We start from the raw sequence: 20,756 nt of genomic DNA, 5'->3' as shown, positions 1-20,756 counted from the left end.
CCGCTGCAGAGCATCGCCCCCTGGTGGGCACAGCGTCGCCCCTGGTGGGCGTGCTGGGTGGATCCCGGTCGGGCGCATGCGGGAGTCTGTCTGACTGACTGTCTCTCCCCGTTTCCAGCTTCAGAAAAATAAAAAAAATAAAAATAAAAATAAAAACTTGCTTCCCTAATCCAATGGGTCCTCCTAAGAGTAGGGCCCACCAAAGCCTATGTGCACAGGGGAACTGCCAGGGAGGAGGCGAGTCTGAAGGTCAGGAAGAAAGGTCTCGCCAGAAACCAACCCTGATCTTGGCCATCCAGCCTCCAGAGAACTGTGAGAAAATAAATATGTGTTGTTAACCCCAAAACAAAACAAAACCTGTGTTACCTTGGTTTTGACATGTGTGTTGGTCCTTGGTTGTCTGCGGAGCCATAGTTCTCAGTACGCGCACATTTTTTTTCCTTTCAATTACAACACCTGGGACCTATTTCGGCTGCGTCACTAACACATTGTGTGATGTTCAGCAATGATATTAATAGGAAACACGTATGCTTAGTGTGTGTCACTCTTCTGAATGTGTTGTGTATAAAATTAACTCATCTAGTTGTCAGGGCAACCTAGGCAGCGGGGACTTTTATTATCGTTATCTTTGTCTCTGGTAAACAAGCTTACTGTTCATCAAATATTTTGGTTTCCCTCCCTGCAGTGCTCCTGCCTGTAGCAGATTTAAACATCCCCACCCTGCTGGCCTGAGGGACCATATGATTTTCTTTAGCCTATAAAATAAGGGCGGATGTGTCACATGTCATTTCTGGGAAGAAACTTTAAAAGCCACTGCCTGTGCTGCTGTTCCCCTTTCACTGTGTGGTGATGGCTGGTGGTGTGCCCACTGGTGGCTGCTCACAGCCTGGGGCTGAGGACAAAGATGACAGGGAGCAGAGCCATAGCCGACACATGAAGGACATGCCGGCTGAACAAGAAAGAAACATTTGTCGTTGAGATTTTCGGAGTTGTTTGTTACTGCAGCGTAACAATCTCTCTTGACTGACAATACTCATTTTCAGGGAAGGAAAGTGAACCCACTTAGAGTGTGTCAGAGAGTCTGGCTCAGCTGGAGTGAGCCCTCAACCACTACATACTATCGCTTTTTCTTTTCTTTTTCTTCTTTTTCCAAGTGAGAGGAGGGGAGATAGAGACTCCCACATGTGCCCTGACCAGGATCCATTCAACAACTCCCATCTGGGGCCATGCTCCCAAACAAGCTATTTCTAGTGCCTAAGGCAGAGGTTCCATGGAGTCATGGAGTCATCCTCAGCACTGGGCCTATGCACTCGAACCAATTGAGCCACAGCTGTGGGAAGGAAAGGGAGAGAGAAAGAAGGAAAGAGGAGGGGGTAGAGAAGCAGATGGTCGCTTCTCCCGTGTGTTCTGACTGGGAATCAAACCTAGGACATCCACACATCAGGCTGACACTCTACCACTGAGCCAATTGGCCAGGGCCCATACTATCTCAGTAAGCCTCCATTCTCGGTTTATGAACTCGGGTCATCTGCACCCTACTTGTAGGCAGTAAATCCTGTTTCTTTCAGTCTCGTCCATCTGGTTTTCACTCATTCCATTGCCTGCTTTCTTTTCAGCTTTGAACATGTTAGGCATATTTATTTTACAGCTGATGCTGGTTAAACTCAAGGAGACTGAGGAGTTCACAGCTGCCTACGACGTTTCCTTCATGGCTACAACTAGAGGTCTTTATTATCCACGTTCCCAGCTCAGGACACCCTGAAGGAAAGAATTCCTAAACGTCCACTTCTCACCACCAAGCTTCCTACCCTTGGTGTTTGGGGAAGGATAATAATAATTGCTATTCTTTGTGAAGTATCTGTCCCATTCCAACAGCCATACAAATATGATTTTTAACTTTTAAAGTCACACTACAAATGGAATTACTCCCATTCTCCTTGACAAGGAAATTGAGGTCCACTGACACTAAATAAGGTGTCTAAGGTCACACATCGTATGTTTTAGGCTCCTGAGTCCCCTTCAGAGCCAGCTGACACGGAGGCCTATGCTGTGCTATTTCCACCAGGCTCAGTGTTGCAGCAAGCACCGCTCCAGCTAACATTCTCTTACCATCTGTGACCTTGAAGGTATCCGAGACTTTCAGTATAGTCTATGCTAAATAATATTGTAAATGCTTCTGGAGAAGAAAGTGAAGAGGCGGCGAGCTGAATCTAGGCGAAGTCCTAGGAAAGCCTTGATGGAACAAAAAGAGAGGCTTGAAAAACAAGTCAAACAGCCTAAGCAGTTTGAGGTTTGTATTTTGATAACAAGGCCGAGCACAGTGCCGAGGAGTCTTTGATTCAACCTTTCTGAGCTCTCCACTAAACCTTAATGAAGCAAACCTCCGAGGGAGGCATCCCAATTAGCCCTATTTTCCAGATGATCTGACCAGGACCCCAAAGTCCGATTTCCTGTCACCGGTGCTCATCTCGGAACAAAATTATCCCTATTGTGGAGCTATGCACAACATACCCCATGTACAAATTACTGCCTCCTTTTTACAACAGGCTAACGATGAACCATTGATCATTGCTGTGTTTCAATAAATATTTTTTTCCCTGATAATGAGCCAATTTATAAGCTAAAGTGAGACATTGTCAGGCCTGGGCTCTTTTTTTTAAAAAAAAAATATGTGTTAACTGTAATTATTATTTGGTGTTGCCATCTGGGTCACATTTTAACAAATAAAAGGCTTCCTTGTGCTTCTGAAAGCTACTTCTTCCAGAATAGTGTGTCCTCAAGACACCCCTTCCCAGCACAGCCTCACAAATAGCAAGCATTACTGTAGCCTTCTCAGCAACACTTTCCCCCGCCTGCTCCCATTTCTCAACACCAACCCCCCCGAATCATAACACCTCCTTCTTCACACAGCTGCCATTTATACAGAATGCCTACAATATGCCAGGCCTAAGGCCAGAAGCTATGAAGAATGCAAAGCTATGCAAGACACAGCCCTGCCCTCGCTACTCAGTCTAACTGGCATTAAATAAAAATCAGTACTATTATGTGACGTGAACAATTGGAAACCAGGCAGGGTCTTCTGCTTTCTAGAGAGAAATCGAGGTTTCACGCACTCTGGCGAGCCTCATTCTATCCCCACAGTCAAGGAAATGGTGCTGATATGAATTGATTGGGTTTAATATTTCTTGGACCACAGTGGCCAGGAAGTGGTGTCTTTAATGTGAGAAGGGAAGAAAGTCAAGGGCTAGGGCCCCCTAGGGCTCTTTCTGGCCTCTCTGCAACCTTCTCTCTCCCTCAACTTGAGGAGTAAGAGAGAACTGGGGATACACACCCCCCTGGAAGGACCTTCTGTTTCCTGGAGTGGAACCACAGTGGAGCCCAGGGGGAGGCCACTGGGTATCTTGGCTGGCAAAATTCTTTCCTGCAGTTCCACAGGGCATGGCATTAGGGCATGAGCTGTTAACAGAAATTATCCAAAACTTGATAAATTCCTGTCACTGTCACACTGTACCATCATTTAACTGGCCTATCAAAGAATTATTTGATTTCTCATGAGACAGTTCCATTCTGTGTCTATGTTCTTTACTGTTAAATAAGGCTCAGACTCAGTGACATTGCATGTTAACTTGTAGATTTATGACTAGTAGAGACACAAAAGATTTCTGACTAGTAGATAAGATAGCCTTAAAGGTTGTAGTTTTATTGCCCCATAGGGCATTAAACCAGTTTTGTTTCTAAACTAGTGATCTGATTCTGATGGTTTGTTGTTTTTTTAATTTCCTATAAGAATCCTGTTCCTCAAATATGCTTTGAACCAGCTTTACCATCTCTGATTCCCATGCTAATTAAAGAGTTAAGTAAAATCTTCAACCCGTGTTTATTCTATATATTTAAGAAAGTCACATTTTCAACTTTTGGAACTTATACTTTGACAGAAACCCAATATCCATCTAGAGACAGGGAGATGCCTGGCCTTGTCCTCTGGCATTTATGTCCTTTGGGACCCCAGAGGGGAGTGGCCGTGGCAGGAAAGGATCCAGTGTGTGGGATTTTAGGTTCTGGTCAGGTACCACCTCCACGTCATGGAACCAAGACCACAAGCAACATATTGTAAAAAGCAGAAGCTTAATCTCAAATTATGTACAACAAAATAAAGTAGTATTGGATAATGATCCAAAATATAAAATAAATATTCATGAGTTTAGACTGATATAAATAAATGATTGAATAAAAAAATGGGGGAGCAGAGAAAAATCTGTGCAGAAAAATTCCAAAACATTGATGTAGATTCTCTGTTCTTAAGGTGGAGGAAGTTATCCTCATTAAGTCTCTTAGTTGTGACAAATGTACCAAACTCATTTAGAATATTAATAATAGGAAAAACTGAATGTGGGCTCTATGGGGACTGTGCAGTAGGTTCATAATGTTTCTGTAAAACTAAAATTGAAAATTTAATTTAAATAAATTACAATATCACATAGAGATATTTTAAAAAAACCGATTGAAGCCCAAGTCCTCAATTTATTGCCTGTGACCTTAGCTAAGTCATTTAACCTTTCTAAGTCTCATCCATAAAATGATAATAATCATATCTACCTCGCAAGATTGTCATGAGGCTGACATGCAAAAGCACCTGGTTTCCTCCACCCTGACTTTAGGGCTATTAAAATGCACTTGAGCCCTGGTCAGATAGCTCAGTTGGTTACAGCATTGTCCTGAAGCATAGAGGCTGCCAGTTCGATCCCCGATCAGGGCACATACAGAAGCAGACCAATTTTCCTATCTCTCTCTCCCTCTCTCCCTTCCTCTCTCTCTCTCTAAAATCGATACAATAAACATTACTTTTTAGAATGCACTTGAATGAACCTGGAGGTGTGGGGTGGCAATGTACTCAAACTTGCCTGGAAACGTATTTCTTCGGCATCTTCTTGAAACACTCTTTAGCAGTGCCATGTGATGGGTCTACCCAGAACAAAGCTAATAAATGTAATCTCAGCAATTCTCAATATATAACTTTAGTGCCCTCGCTGTCTCTGAGGTCAGTCTACTAAGAAGGAAGGATGGTGTGCAAAACGTGGTTGAGCTTGCCTGGGTTTAAAAAGAACAAAGCCTGAGTGGGGTATGTATGGAAGGATGTGTATTCACTTAGAATACACCTGATGTTAGACACAAACGACAGTATGATGGTTACCAGTGAAAATGAGGTGACGCAGGGGAATTAAAGGGGTAACAAAAAGGGGCAACTATATGGTGACAGAAGAAGATTTGACTTGGGGTGGTGATCACTCAATGCAATCAATATACAGATGACAGAGCATAGAATTGTACGCGTGAAATCTATGCAATTTTATTAACCAGTGTCACCCCAATACATTTAATTTCTTTAAAAAGAGAAAGAATATGCCTGACAGGACTCAGAAGGTGATCAGAGCCTAGGAGCTTCTGTTTAGATGGGAGGAGTCAAACAGCACACGTGAGAACTGGGGTTTGTGGGGACAGGCTGCTGGGCAGAGCTGGGGTGCTCCCTGGCATGCCTCTCTGGATCATGAACTAGAACTGTGATGGCAAACCTATGACACGTGTGTCAGAAGTGACATGCGTAACCATTTTTTATGACACCCGGCCGCATGCAGCCGCATACCAGAGAAGTATGGGGCCGCATGCCAAGAAGGACGTTTCTTCCTTGGCTCCTGCACGGCCAGGTGCAGGACCCGAGGATAAAACATTTGCTGTAGTGTAGACACTCTGTGCTGGAGGTCTGTAGGCCAAAACAACAGAAGTCTGGCACAGAGCGTCTAGTTCTGGGACTTCCGGTTAGGCCGTTAGGGGATCTTTGACCTCACTTCCAGCTGGTGGAGCAGGGAGCAGCAGAATGCCGAGGAGGACGCATCTCTGGGGGCCCTGTGATCACCATTACCAGCAACCACATAACCAGAGCAACCATCATCCAATCTACTGTTCTGGGGTGTCGTGGATTTCTAATTGACCGTCATTACTGAGATAAGTGAGGGGGAGGCTGGAAGAGGCGAGGGCCTGTGCTATGGGTGCCGTTTCCCGCCATTAGAAATAGCGGCAGCCATCTTAATTTACATAAGATGCAACTTACAGGATTTCAAGACAGCATCTGGGCTCAGGTGTTTGTCAACTTGAAGTCAAAGCTTGAGAATCTGGAAAGGTGCCGCTTGGAGAATCAAGAGGAGTGCCACTACAAACAGGAAATTTGGAGTGCCTGGAACCGATTACCAGATACTTTTAGCACCCTGAAAAATATAGCAATGACTTTACTCACAATTTTTCCCTCTACGTACTTTTGTGAGACCTTAGGCTCAGCGTTAAATAATATCAAAACCAACAAAAGAAACAGATTGACAGATAAAGTTAGTAGCGCTTGCTTGGGCTTGAAGTGTACAAAATACCAACCTTCAACTGAAGATCTAGCCAATGAAATTCAACAACAAAAAAGTCACTAATTAAAAAAAAAAAGGCACTAATAGGCAGGTTAGTTAAAGAATTCCCCCTTCCCCTGACTTATCTTAGTTCATGGCATCCCACACAAGTTAAATAATATCAAGACCAACAAAAGAAATCAACTGACAGATGAACAAAGAAGTCACTAAGCAGGTAAGTTAAATAATTAGTTTTTGGTTTATTAAATACAGTTATATATTACAATTATACATTTTTGTTATTTAAACTATAAAATAGCGAAATTATAGTTTTTTTCTCAAAGTGACACACCACCCAAGTTATGCTCGATTTTTTGGCAAATTTTGACACACGAAGCTCAAAAGATTGCCCATCACTGATCTAGGACTTGGGAGGATGTGAGTCTTTGATTAGCTGCCCCTTCTAAGCTGTCCCTTTTTCCTGTCTTGTTATTGTTTTTCTTTTTCTTTTTTTTTTTCAGAAAAAACATCTCAAGGTTATTTTGACATTTGATTATGTTGCATACCCATCACCCAAAGTCAAATTGTCTTCCATCACCTTCTATCTGGTTGTCTTTGTGCCCCTCCCTCCCCCCATCTCCTCCTTCTCCTTCCCCCCTTCCCCCCCATAACCATCACACTCTTGTCCATGTCTTTGAGTCTCATTTTTATGTCCCATCTATGTATGGAATCATATAGTTCTTAGTTTTTTCTGATTTACTTATTTCACTCATTATAATGTTATCAAGGTCCATCCATGTTTTTGTAAATTATCCGATGTCATAATTTCTTATAGCTGAGTAGTATTCCATAGTATATATGTACCAAAGCTTTTTAATCCACTCATCCACTAATGGACACTTGGGCTGTTTTCAGATCTTCACTATTGTGAACAACACTGCCATAAACATGGGGTGCATTTCTCCTTTTGGAATGGTGCTATGGTGTTCTTAGGGTATATTCTTAAAAGTGGGGTAGCTGGGTCAGAAGGCAGTTCAATTTTTAATTTTTTTGAGGAATCTGCATACTGTTCTCCACAGTGGTTGCACCAGTCTGCATTTCCACCAGCAGTGCAGGAGGGTTCCCTTTTCTCCACATCCTCACCAGCACTTATTCTGTGTTGTTTTGTTGATGAACACCATTCTGATTGGTGTGAGGTGACATCTCATAGTGGTTTTAATTTGCATTTCTCTAATGATTAGTGATGTTGAACATTTTTTCAAATGTCTATTAGCCATCTGTATGTCCTCTTTGGAGAAGTATCTATTCATTTCTTTTGCCCATTTTTTTTTTTTAATAAATTTTTATTAATGGTAATGGGATGACATTAATAAATCAGGGTACATATATTCAAAGAAAACATGTCTAGGTTATTTTGTCATCAAATTATGTTGCAAAGCCCTCGCCCAAAGTCAGATTGTCCTCCGTCACCCTCCATCTAGTTCTCTGTGCCCCTCCCCCTCCCCCTAACTCTCTCCCTCCATCCCTCCCATGTCCTCCCTCCCCCCCCCCACCCTTGGTAACTTTTGCCCATTTTTTTATTGGATTGTTTGTCTTTCTGGTGTTGAGTTTTACAAGTTCTTTATAAATTTTGGTTATTAACCCCTTATCAGATGTATTATCGAATATATTCTCCCATTGTGTAGTTTGTCTTTTTATTCCATTCTTATTGTCTTTAGTTGTGCAAAAGCTTTTTAATTTGATATAGTCCCATTTGTTTATCCTGTCTTTTATTTCATTTGCCTGTAGAGATAAATCAACAAATATATTACTGCGAGAGATGTCGAAGAGCTTACTGCCTATGTTTTCTTCTAAGATGCTTATGGTTTCACGGCTTACATTTAAGTCTTTTATCCATTTTGAGTTTATTTTTGTGAATGATGTAAGTTGGTGGTCTAGTTTCATTTTTTTGCAGGTAGATGTCCAATTTTCCCAACACCATTTATTAAAGAGGCTGTCTTTACTCCATTGTATGCTCTTACCTCCTTTGTCAAATATCAGTTGTCCATAAAGCTGTGGGTTTATTTCTGGGTTCTCTGTTCTGTTCCATTGATCTGTATGCCTGTTCTTATGCCAGTACCAGGCTGTTTTGAGTACAATGGCCTTGTAGTATAACTTGATATCCGGGAGTGTGGTACCTCTCGCTTTATTCTTCCTTTTCAAGATTGCTGAGGCTATTTGTGGGGTTTTTTGGTTCCATAGAAATTTTTGGAATATGTGTTCTATATCTTTGAAGTATGTCATTGGTATTTTAATTGGTATTGCATTGAATTTATCAATTTCTTTGGGTAATATAGACATTTTTATGATGTTTATTATTCCTAACTATGAGCACAATATATGCTTCCACTTGTTTGTATCTTCCTTGATTTCTTTTATCAATGTTTTATAATTTTCCGAGTACAAGTCTTTAATCTCCCTGGTTAAATTTATTCCTAGGTGCTTTATTTTTTTGGTTGCAATAGTGAAGGGGATTGTTTCCTTAATTTCTCTTTCTGACAGTTCATTGTTGGTATATAAAAATGCCTCTGATTTCTGAGTATTAATTTTATATCCTGCCACCTTGCTGAATTCATTTATCAGGTCCAGTAGTTTTTTGACTGAGACTTTAGGGTTTTCTATATACAATATCATATCATCTGCAAATAATGATAGTTTTACTTCTTCTTTTCCAATTTGGATACCTTTTATTTCTTTTTCTTGTCTGATTGCTGTGGCTAGGACTTCCAGAACTATGTTGAATAAGAGTGGTGAAAGGTGGCAACCCTGCCTTGTTCCTGATCTTAAAGGGACTGCTTTTAATTTTTGCCCATTGAGTATGATGTTGGAGGTGGGTTTGTGATAGATGACCTTTATCATGTTGAGGTATGTTCCCTGTATTCCCACTTTGCTGAGAGTTTTGATCATGAATGGGTGCTGGATTTTATCAAATGCTTTTTCTGCATCTGTTGAAATTATCATGTAGTTTTTCTCTTGTTTTTTGTTTATGTAATGAATCACATTGATTGATTTGCGAATATTGTACCAGCCTTGCCTCCCCAGAATAAATCCCACTTGATCATGGTATATGATTTTTTTCATATATTGCTGGATCCAGTTGGCTAATATTTTGTTGAGGATTTTAGCATCTATATTTATCAGGGATATTGGCCTATGATTTTTGTTCTTTGTGTTGTCTTTGCCTGGTTTTGGAATCAGAATTATGCTCGCCTCATAAAAGGAACTTGGAAGTCTTCCTTCCTCTTGAATTTTTTGAAATAGCTTGAGAAGGATAGAAGTTAGTTCTTCTTTGAATATTTGGTAGAATTCACTTGTGAAGACATCAGGCCCAGGACTTTTCTTTGTTGGGAGGTTTTTGATAACTGTTTAGATCTCATTGTTGTAATCAGTCTATTTAGGTTTTCTGATTCTTCCTGATTGATTTTTGGAAGATTGTATGTTTTAAGGAATTTGTCCATTTCATCTAGGTTGTCTAGTTTTTTGGCATACGTTCTTCATAGTATTTTCTTACAATATTTTGTATTTCTGTTGTGTCAGTTGTTATTTCTCCACTCATTTCTAATTTTATTTATTTGAGTCCTCTTTTTTTCTTGGTGAGTCTAGTTAAAGGTTCATTGATCTTGTTTACCTTTTCAGAGAACCAGCTCCTGGTTTTATTGATCCTCTGTATTGTTTCTTTAGCCTCTATGTCATTTATTTCTGATTTGATCTTTATTATTTCCTTCCTTCTACTACGTCTGGGCTTTACTTGCTGTTCTTTTTTTTTTATTATTTTTATTTTATTTTATTTATTCATTTTAGAAAGGAGAGAGAGAGAGAGAAGACAGAGAGAGAGAAGGGGGAGGAGCAGGAAGCATCAACTCCCATATGTGCCTTGACCAGGCAAGCCCAGGGTTTCAAGCCGGCAACCTCAGCATTTCCAGGTCGACGCTTTATCTACTGCGCCACCACAGGTCAGGCACTTGCTGTTCTTTTTTCAGTTCTTTTAGATGCAGGGTTAAATTGTTTATTTGAGCTTTTTCTAGCTTCTTAAAGTATGCCTGTAGTGCTATGAACTTCCCTCTCAGTACTGTTTTTGCTGTGTCCCATAAATTGTGATTTGTTATATGCTCATTATCATTCGTTTCTAGGAATTTTTTTATTTCTTCATTGATCTCATTGTTAATCCATTCGATATTTAACAACCATGTGTTTGAGAATTTTTGAGTTTTTCTGTTGTGGTTGATTTTTAGCTTCATGCCATTGTGATCAGAGAAAATGCTTGATATGATTTCAATCTTCTTAAATTTGTTGAGACCTCTTTTGTGCCCTAACATGTGGTCTATCCTAGAGAATGTACCATGAGCACTTGAATAGAATGTATATTCTGCTGCTTTAGGATGAAAGGTTCTGAAGATATCTATTAAATCCAGTTGATCTAGTGTGTCCTTAAAGTCTGCTGTTTCTTTGTTAATTTTCTTTCTTGAGGATCTATCTAGTGATGTTAGTGGAGTATTGAAATCTCCTACTATTATAGTATTGCTGTTGATCTCACCCTTTATATCCATCAAAGTCTGCTTTATATATTTAGGTGCTCCTATATTAGGTGCATAGATATTTATAATGGTTATATCTTCCTATTGAATTGCTCCCTTTATCTCTTACTATTTATAACCTTTGGTTTAAAATCCATTTTGTCTGATAAAAGTATTGCTACCCTAGCTTTTTTTAATTTCCATTTGCATGAAATATATTTTTCCATCCTTTTACCTTCAGTCTATGTGCATCTTTTGTTTTAAGGTGTGTTTCTTGTAGACAGCATATGTACGGGTCCTGTTTTCTTATCCATGCAGCTACCCTGTCTTTTGATTGGATCATTTAATCCATTTATATTTAAGGTTATTATTGATATATAATTGTTTATTGCCATTTTATTCTTTAAAGCTGTATTCCTCTTTTGCTATTTTTTTTTCCCACTTTGATCGGTTTACAACAGGCCCCCTAACATTTCCCGCAGCATCGGTTTGGTTGTAATGAATTCCTTGAGTTGTTTTTTGTCTGGGAAGCTTTTTATTTCTCCTTCAATTTTAAATGATAGCCTTGCTGGATAAAGTAGTTTTGGTTGTAGGTTCTTGTTTTGCATTATTTGAATATTTCTTGCCATTCCCTTCTGGCCTCAAGTGTTTCTGTTGAGAAGTCAGATGTCATCCTTATGGGGGCTCCTTTGTAGGTGGTAGCCTTTTTTTCTCTAGCAGCTTTTAATATTTCTCTTTATCACTTAGCTTTGGTATTTGAATTATGGTGTGTCTTGGTGTAGATTTCTTTGGGTTTCTCTTTAATGGAGTTCTCTGTGCTTCTTGAAGTTGTGAGAGTTTTTCCTGCATTAATTTAGGGAAGTTTTCAGCTATGATATGATTGAACAAAGTCTCTATCCCTTATTCTTTCTCTTCTTCTTCAGGAACCCCTATGGTGTGGATGTTATTTCTCTTCATGTCACAGAGCTAAGAGTTTCCTCAGACTTTTTGAGTCTCTTTTCTTTTTTCTGCTCTGCTTCCATGCCTTAGTTCAACTTGTCCTCCAACTCACTGATTCGATTCTCAGCTTCATCCATTCTGTTTTTAATTCCTTCCATGTGGTCTTCATTTCTGATATTGTATTTGTCATCTCTGACTGATTCTTTTTTAATATTTCAATGTCCTTTTTTGTACTTGCTATTTCTTTATTTAGGTGTTCATAATGAGCATCCATTGTAGTTCTAAGATCCCTAAGCATCTAACAATTATTATTTTAAACTCTGCATCCAGAAGTTTGGTTATTTCCATATCACTCAATTCATTTCCTGGAGGTTTCTCTTGTGGTTTCATTTGGATTACACTTCTCTGTCTTCTCATTATGTCTGTGTGTTTGGGTGTGTTTTTTGTAGAGCTGGTTGAGTCGAGGCTTGGTGTTGTCTGCCTCCAGCTATCAGTTGTGTTATTTCTAGGTCTTCTTGGGTTGGCATCAGCTGTCATTTGTCTTGTAATTGTTAATGTGGTTTTAGTGTGTGCAATAGGTTTCTCACTGCACATTTTAGAGAACTTTGGATGTGGTGAAACTGTTCAGCTGGATCTGTTTTACTGTAAACAGAAGAGATTCCTGTGCTAGGTTGGCATCAATATTCCCACAGCTTTATGAATCAGAATTCAGACAACCAGATGCTTTCTCGGAAAGGGAGTTGTACTTGTACATATTTGTTTTACCAGTGTGCTACACCAGAGGGCAGTATGGGTGCTCTGTTCTGGGCACGCATTTTTTTCCTAGAGTGTGAGCTGAGTAATGGGTCTTCTTGTGGTATTTTACTGAGTAATTAAAGAGGAAGGCCAGTGTATTCATTTTCTATTGCTGTGTAACACATTACCATAAACCTAGTAGCTTAGAACAACACCCATTTGTTAGTGCTCAGCTTGGTAAGTCAGAAGTTGATTGCTTTCACAATCACAGATAGGAGGTGTAGGAGTAATCAAATCCTTTTTACATTCCAGCCATGAACTTGGCTAGTAAACTCTCCAATACTACCGCCACTTAATCAAGGGGAAAAAAGACAGGATTTAGAGTGTGTGCAAAGAGCGCCAGAGAGCAGCTACATAGGGATTTTGCTAGGTTTATAAACTTTCCTGGGTGGTTCCTGAAATTTGACTTCAGATCAAAGTTTTATCTCCTGTGACAGGAGAGGTAGGGTTGTGTTCAAGTCATCAAAACACTGAAATTTCTCTAAGTTTCAAAAAACAAAACAAATAAACAAAAACAACCTCCTGCCTCTAGAACTCTTCTCCTGTGGTTTAGACCCCCTTGAGACTGCTTTTTAACTGTTCTCTCTTCCAAGTTCCCTGGAAGAAAATGAACCTCTCAGGGCTTCAGAATGAAAAAATAGCCAATTATCAATAAAGCCACAAACAACAAGTGCTAACGAGGATGTGGAGAAAAGGAAATCCTCGTACACGTATTGTTGGTAGCAATGCAGACTGGTGCAGCCACTGTGGAAAACAGTATAGAGGTTCCTCAAAAATTAAAAACCAAACTGCCACATGACCAAGCGATTCCACCTCTAGGCATATAGTTGAAGAAACCCAAACACTAATTCAAAATAATATATGCATCCCACTGTTCAATGAGGCATTATTTATAACAGCTAAGATTTGGAAGCAACCCAAGTGCACATCAACAGATAAGTGGAGAGAAAAAAGTGGTGGAGATATATATATATCAGAATATTACTAGGCCATAAAACAGAATGAAATCTTACCATTTGCAACAGCAAGGATGGACCTAGAAGGTATTATGCTAAGTGAAATAAGTCAGTCAGAGAAAGACAAATACCATATGATTTCACTTATATGTGGAATGTAAAGAACAAAACAAATGAACAAACAAAATAAAACAGACTTATAGACACAGAGAAGAGACGGATGATTGCCCAAAAGGGAAGAGGTTTTGAGGCAGGCATGGCCAACAGTTTTTGCCCCCAGACCAGATCAGAAAGAAAACATTTTTCACAGACCAGAAGAAATATTAAAATTAAAAGATGTTAAATACAAAAATGATTCGTTTAAGTAAACAAAATTTCATTAGTAATTTGTTTATGAATAAATGTGAGTGAAAAAAATTTTAATATACAATATTATTTTAATAAAAATATACTTTAACAAAAATATAATTATATACCGTATAAATGTCCAAATTGTATCGCAATCAATCAAAACAATATTTAATTGATAGAATGAGCTTGAAGGGGTTATATTGCAAATAAAACAATTATTTCATTTTACAAACAGCCTAGACACGTTTTCAGTTATCAACTGCAGCTATTGTCTATGCTACAGTGCCCCTTGATTCAGCACACTTGACCACAAAAATAACGAATTGTTTGACCTTGGGTGCGCACTGGCAAACTCCGCCTAAAAGAATGTGGGTTTCACATCACCGCTAAACACCAAACAGTTCATATAGAGTACAGACGAATACAAAAGTTGTAAATCTTTATAATGGAATTTTTTTAAAAAAGAAAGAAGTATCGCGAATCCATTCGACCAATTATTGGCAGTTAACCCTAGTCACATGCAGAATTCTTCTGCGTATCACTGTCTTCTTAAATATCTCGAATTCCAATAATCAAAGACGCTTCCGCTTCTGAGTAGCTGAAATTTTTAAAGTAGCGGAGAATATTAAAAATTTAATCGTGGGCTGCATAACGGCCCGCGGGCCATTTGTTGGCCATGCCTGATTTGGGGGATTGGTGGAAAAGGTGAAAGGATTAAGAAGTACAAAGTGGTAGTTACAAAGTAGTCACAGGAATGTAAAGTATAAGGAATAGAGTTCATAATACAGGGGTAGGCAAAAGGAGGCTTACAGTTGTTCATATGGAAAAAGACTGCAGGTTATGATTATTATAATAGCTTTATTTAACTCTGTTTCATGTACTCACAACTATAAACCTACTTTTGCCCTTCCCTGTATTGTAATAACTAATGTGCATTGCCAGGTGGGCACTGGAAATATTAGGGGAATACTTTGTAAGTTATATAAATATCTAATCACTATGCTGTACATCTGAGACAAATATAATATTGTATGTCAACTGTAACTTAAAAACTTGAAAAAGGCCTGACCGGGCAGTGGTACAGTGGATAGAATGTCGGACTAGGGTGCAGAGGACACAGGTTCAGGACCCTGAGGTTGCCAGCTTGAGCACAGGCTCATCTAGTTTGAGCAAAGCTCACCAGCTTGGACCCAAGGTTGCTGGCTTGAGCAAGGGGTTACTTGGTCTGCTGTAGCCCCATGGTCAAGGCACATATGAGAAAGCAATCAATGAATAACTAAGGTGTCGCAACAAAAAACTAATGATTAATGCTTCTCATTTCTCTCCATTCCTGTCTCTCTGTCCCTATCTATCCTTCTCTCTGACTCTCTCGCCGTCTCTGTAAAAAAAAAAAATTTTTTTTGAAAAAAGAAAAATAAATGTTAAATAAAGAATAGAAAAAGCAACCAAATCCTCCTTCCACGTTTTATTGCTATAAATTAATTTTATTTAGGCTAAAGGAGAACACCCAAGCAGAACTGGGTTTATGTAGTTGTACTTCCCCAGCCTACAAGACAGAGAATGTGAAGCCTGACTTTCCTTACTTTCTCAGACATGCTGCATTTTCCATTTTAAAGAGTTGTGGCATCTGAAGGCAGGCTTGCGTTCTCTAGTAGATAGAGACATTATTTTACAAAATTGTGTTAACCAGTTAGGAAGCTTTACTTCTTTCTCTCTCTCTCTCTCTCTCTCTCTCTCTCTCTCTCTCTCTTTAACGTGTGGGGTTCTGCTGTTCGAATTTAGTAAAGACTCATGTGCATTTAAGTAGTAACTTTGGTGCCAAGGTATCAGGAGGGGCCGGATCCAAGTTACCAAGCAGTCACAAGAGAAAAAGCGTGTAAATGGGCTCTTCAAAGAGAAACAGAAAATACTCCTCTTTCTGCCTCTCTCAATTAGAGTCCCACTTATAGGACACGGTTGTTAATCTACCACAGGAACGGGATGCTAAATTTGGTGGAGAGTGGAGAAGATATTACAAGGAGGGAAAAGGAATTAACCTATAAAAACTTTGTGGGGAAAGGCTTATTACTTTGAGTTGGCTTTGAGACATTTCATTGCCTACTTCGACATTGCCAGCTGGCTTCACATGGACCATAAAGTCTCCAAAAATACTGCATGTGTAGGACTGTTGTTTGTCTTCATTAATTTACCCTGGTGACTTCAGGTGGGACATCACTCCGTAAGGAGAAACGAAGTCCCAGCACAGCCATTGAGCCTCATTGAATTACCAACGCCCACACTGTCACAAATACCCATTTACCCACTACTTCCTCTCTGGCAGCCTTCCCTATGCTTGAGGCTGCACACTACTTCCTTATCGAAGCTGATTCTGTACTTCTCACTTATATCAGTGCGTCTTCGTTCAGCAGCCAGGCTGTCCCGGACTGATGGTACTGTCTAGTCAATATGCCTGGCACATAGCCTGCACTTAAAATTCATGAACAGAATCCAACATTTCCTCCTTTACTTCCAAATTAACATCTTTCTCTCAGCTGGATAGGACTTGTTCCTTCTTTAATCGAGATGCGGTTTTCTCTGACTCTATACCAGGACTTGCCATCTGAGTCAGGAAGACCAACTGTCCCCACGTTTGAAGACAGTACCCCACCTAGGCGTCATCTAGATGTAAAGATCCCAGGCATTTGCTTTAGTAAAACCCATGCTGAGAACAGTAATACATGAAGCTGTTGCCCCTTGGTTCCCAATGGTGAATGGGCTTATTCATTAGGGCCTTTCTGACAAGTAAATTGTCACAACATATGACTGTTTCCTTGTTGATACCACAACCTGAAGGTTGACACCAGAGAAAACACGTTAAACCTCTAGACACATGAGAGCCCTGAGGAGGAGCATGAGGGAGGCAAAGAAAAGGCCAAAAGGGAAGTAGAGGATACTAGAAAAAAATGAGAGCATGCTGAGAAGTCATCCCAAAGCTGAACAACACCAGGTATAAAAACACATTCTTGGCATTCTTGCCTTTTAAAATTAGAATGACTTAAACGTCCAATATTAGAGTAATGACTAGGTAAATTATAATCTATTCAGGCAATGGACTCTTGTGCAGCCATTAAATGTTTATTTTGACAAATGTGTCACAGCAAAGGAAAAATGTTTATGTAATGAGAAAGTGAAAAAAAAAAACCCAGAAAATGATAGTGTGCCGAAATCTACTTATCAATTTGTGTGTCTGAGGAAAGTGTACAGAGGTCCCGTCAAGGGTGGAGCCCTGAGGAACGCTGCCATCTATGGAGTGTGTGGGAAGGGTGCCTTCAAAGAAACAGGAAAGAGAAAGCAAAGACACCAAGAGGAGGAGTGAGCCAAGAGAGCACGAGGTCACAGAAGCTGGGCAAAGATGGTGTGTTCAAGGCCTCAGGCACTTTATATACATTACTACATTTAGTCCTCACAGAAAATGGGAGATCCTATTATGGCCTTTTGCAATGAGTAAATTTTGAGCAGTTTCGAGTGGAAGTTAGAAAGTTGGACAACATCCCCAGGTAAGGGAGAGATGGGATTTGAGCTGTGGTCTGCTCTAAGCAAGGTCTACATGCTTGGCTTTATTTACCCTGGGCTACTACCCTGCCATGTTAGAAACACCTTCTTCTTTTTCATTTTTTTTTTTTCCAAGTGAAAGGAGGGGAGAAAGAGAGACAGATTCCCGCATGTGCTCCAACGGGAATCCACCCAGCAACCTCCATCTGGGGCTGATGCTGTGCCCATCTGGGGTCATGCTGACAACCGAACTATTTTTAGCACCTGAGGTGGAGGCTCCATGTAGCCATCCTCAGTGCCCTGGCCGATGCACTCAACCCAATCAAGCCATGGCTGCAGGAGGGGAAGAGAGAGAGAGCAGGGGCGGGAGGTGGGGATAAAGAAGCAGATGGTCACTTCTCCTGTGTGCCCTGACTGAGAACTGAACCCAGGACATCCCCAACAGGCCAACACTCTACTACTGAGCCAACCAACCAGGACCAGAAATGCCTTCTAAATGTGGATGGAGTCATGGGTTTTAAGAGGGATCAGTCAGCCATATTTTCAATTCAGTAAATCCACCTCTGATGCAAGAACAGAAGAGGGAGTGAAGGGTGAGGGAACAGACCCCAGAACGATGGATTAGCATAGGATTGCAAACTGCATTGCTTAAGGGGCGAGTACTGTAGAAGGGGAAGCAGTGTGGCACATTGGAGCGTGCACACAGTCTAAAGAGGGTAGGAAGGCAGAACTCTCACTCGCTGTTGTCAGATATTCTAATTTGTTTAGAGACACCAGAAATCTGGATGTGATAATTCTCTGTGCAATTTTCCATTTTTAAATATTGGGAACCAAATAAAAACATTTGACACACTATGCAGACAAAGCAATCCTGTGGAGAAGATCAGGCCCGGGTTTAGTCCACTGTCTTAGTGTCTCTCTGAAGGGAGTTCTGCACCTTCAGCTGAGCTGAGTCTATGCAAGGCCAGTCATCAAGCAAAGAGGAAATTCGCAGGTCTTGGGTGGCGGTGCTTCTTCCATCTTTCTTTCCCACCTTATCTCATTTGGCCCATCACTCAATTTTCTGTGATGAATGCTTTGTTGGGTTCTGTTCCATGGAGTTAAAGGAGCATGGAGTGTCTCTCATCACAGCCCTTCTTTGCTAGGAAAATAAATGGCTAGCTCCCTGGAGTTGGGGATTTTTTTTTATGCAATGACTTTCCTCTACGAGATTTATTGCAGCAGCTTTGTGAGAGATTTGTAGTAAGTAGTGTTCCGGCTGTAGGTCTTAAATCCTCAATGCCACCGCCATAACTCTCCAGGAAGGAAATGATAGAAGATCACAGTGGCTAATATTGCATGATGAGGAGACTGTCTCGGCTGAAATGATTGCCATCTTCCTGCTGCTGTCTTCACTTAGGAAATGGAGCTCTTCACCTGTGCCTGAGCTACCTGCAAGGTGGGGCCAAAGTCGCTTTACAGTTGTGAGTATGCGGAACACAGAATTTACTCTTGTATTATTGTTTATTAACTACTGTATAATTTTCCATACAAACAGCCGTAAATTGACCTCGGCCCCACCCTGTACCCCAGAGCTGCTCTGTGAGATCCAGGGGAACCTACAGGCCAGGCAAAGGGAGCAAACATTTATCGACTGTCTTCCACTCCTCTTTTCACTGAGGCTCAAAGACATTAAATAATGTTCCCAAGGTCTCCAGCGGCAAAGCCTTTCTGATTCCAAAGCAGATCTTGTCTACCATGACAAATGGAACATATTTTTATATATCAGTGAATGTCTAATGAATCAAAGTTGATAGGAGTGAATGGTGAAATATGTTTATCATTTTAGGCTTAACCCGAATCTATTTCACTTTTAGGCTGAATGGATAGCATATGGCAAACCCAGGAGATAAACAGTCTAAATGACACCATGAGGAAACAATCAGACAAACCCAGACGGTGGAATGAAGACCAGCATCCCGGTCACTGCAAAATGTCATTGTAAAGGTGGAAAATGTCAGGGTACGCTTCTGGATTAAAATAGATTGGAAAGACAAGTGAACAAATGCAATAAATAAACCTTGAATCCTGGTTCCAAATGACACTCATTATATGATATTTTGGGGGAGCAACAGAGAAAATGTGAATATGGACTAGATGTTAGATGATCTTAAAGATTATGATTAGCTGTCTTAGATTGTGATAATGGTTTTACAGGAAAACAGCCTTATTCTTAAGAAATATGTGCTGAAGTATTTAAGTAAAGTATTGTGATATCTGCCCTTTAATTTCAAATGACCAAGAAAAAATTAGGTATAAAAATATTATCAATTGCTGAATCTAGATAGTGAGCACTTAGCTATTCATTAGACTATTCTTTTAACTTTTCTGTGCATTTACATTTTTTCAGAGTGTAAAGTGAAAACATACAAATAAAAAACTTGATTGGATTAAGCTGTCTCAGAGTGATGGAGAGATGGCTATTATGAATGAGGTAAAAGTATTTTGAAATTTCTTTAGGAGATCAAAACCATGGACATACTTACATAGTTTAGAATATGTGTTTATCATAGTAAATATAAAAATAATTTTAAAGGATAGATGTACATTTCTATAGCCATGTTAAAATACTTTGTAGGTGGACAAAAACTAGAAATGTATCTATTAGGTTACTAGAATTAGACATGATTTTCCCCCCCAAATTACCCTTGTTGTATTATCTTTTTCATTAACATAATCTCAAAAAGTAAAGTCATAAACCAAGACAGAAATATGTCATAATTTATGCTCTGGTGTTGGGTTACAGTTGAATGTTTTTCTTTGAAGAGCCATCCTTGAAGCCTATTGAAAAAAATATTCTGTATTTTTATAATCAGTAAATTCATTGAATTGATTGTATTCCTAATGACAAATCACCATGGTAACTTCAGCTTCATAATTTTAGGATGAGTAAAAAGATTCTGGGAAAATAATAAGTGATACTGAATAATTAAAATTTTAAAACAGCACCAGAAAGTTAGAAGTTTAGTTCATGAATGGCCAAATAGTTTCATCTAAATTATAATGACAATTGTCAAAAACACAGGCTGGCCATGACCACCTATTTTTGTAAATAAAGTTTTATTGAAACACAGCCATGTTCATTCATTTATGTATTGTCTATGACTGCTTTCATGCTACAATACCTGAGATAAGTGGTTTCAGCAAAGACTGTGTGTCATGTGAATCCTAAATGATCACTCTCTGGTTCAAAAAGAATAGTTTAC

The sequence above is a fragment of the Saccopteryx bilineata genome, chromosome 2 (genome assembly GCF_036850765.1).
Source record: "Saccopteryx bilineata isolate mSacBil1 chromosome 2, mSacBil1_pri_phased_curated, whole genome shotgun sequence".
Taxonomy (NCBI): Eukaryota; Metazoa; Chordata; class Mammalia; order Chiroptera; family Emballonuridae; genus Saccopteryx; species Saccopteryx bilineata.
The sequence above is the reverse complement of the archived record's forward strand: the minus strand, read 5'-3'. Positions refer to the sequence as shown.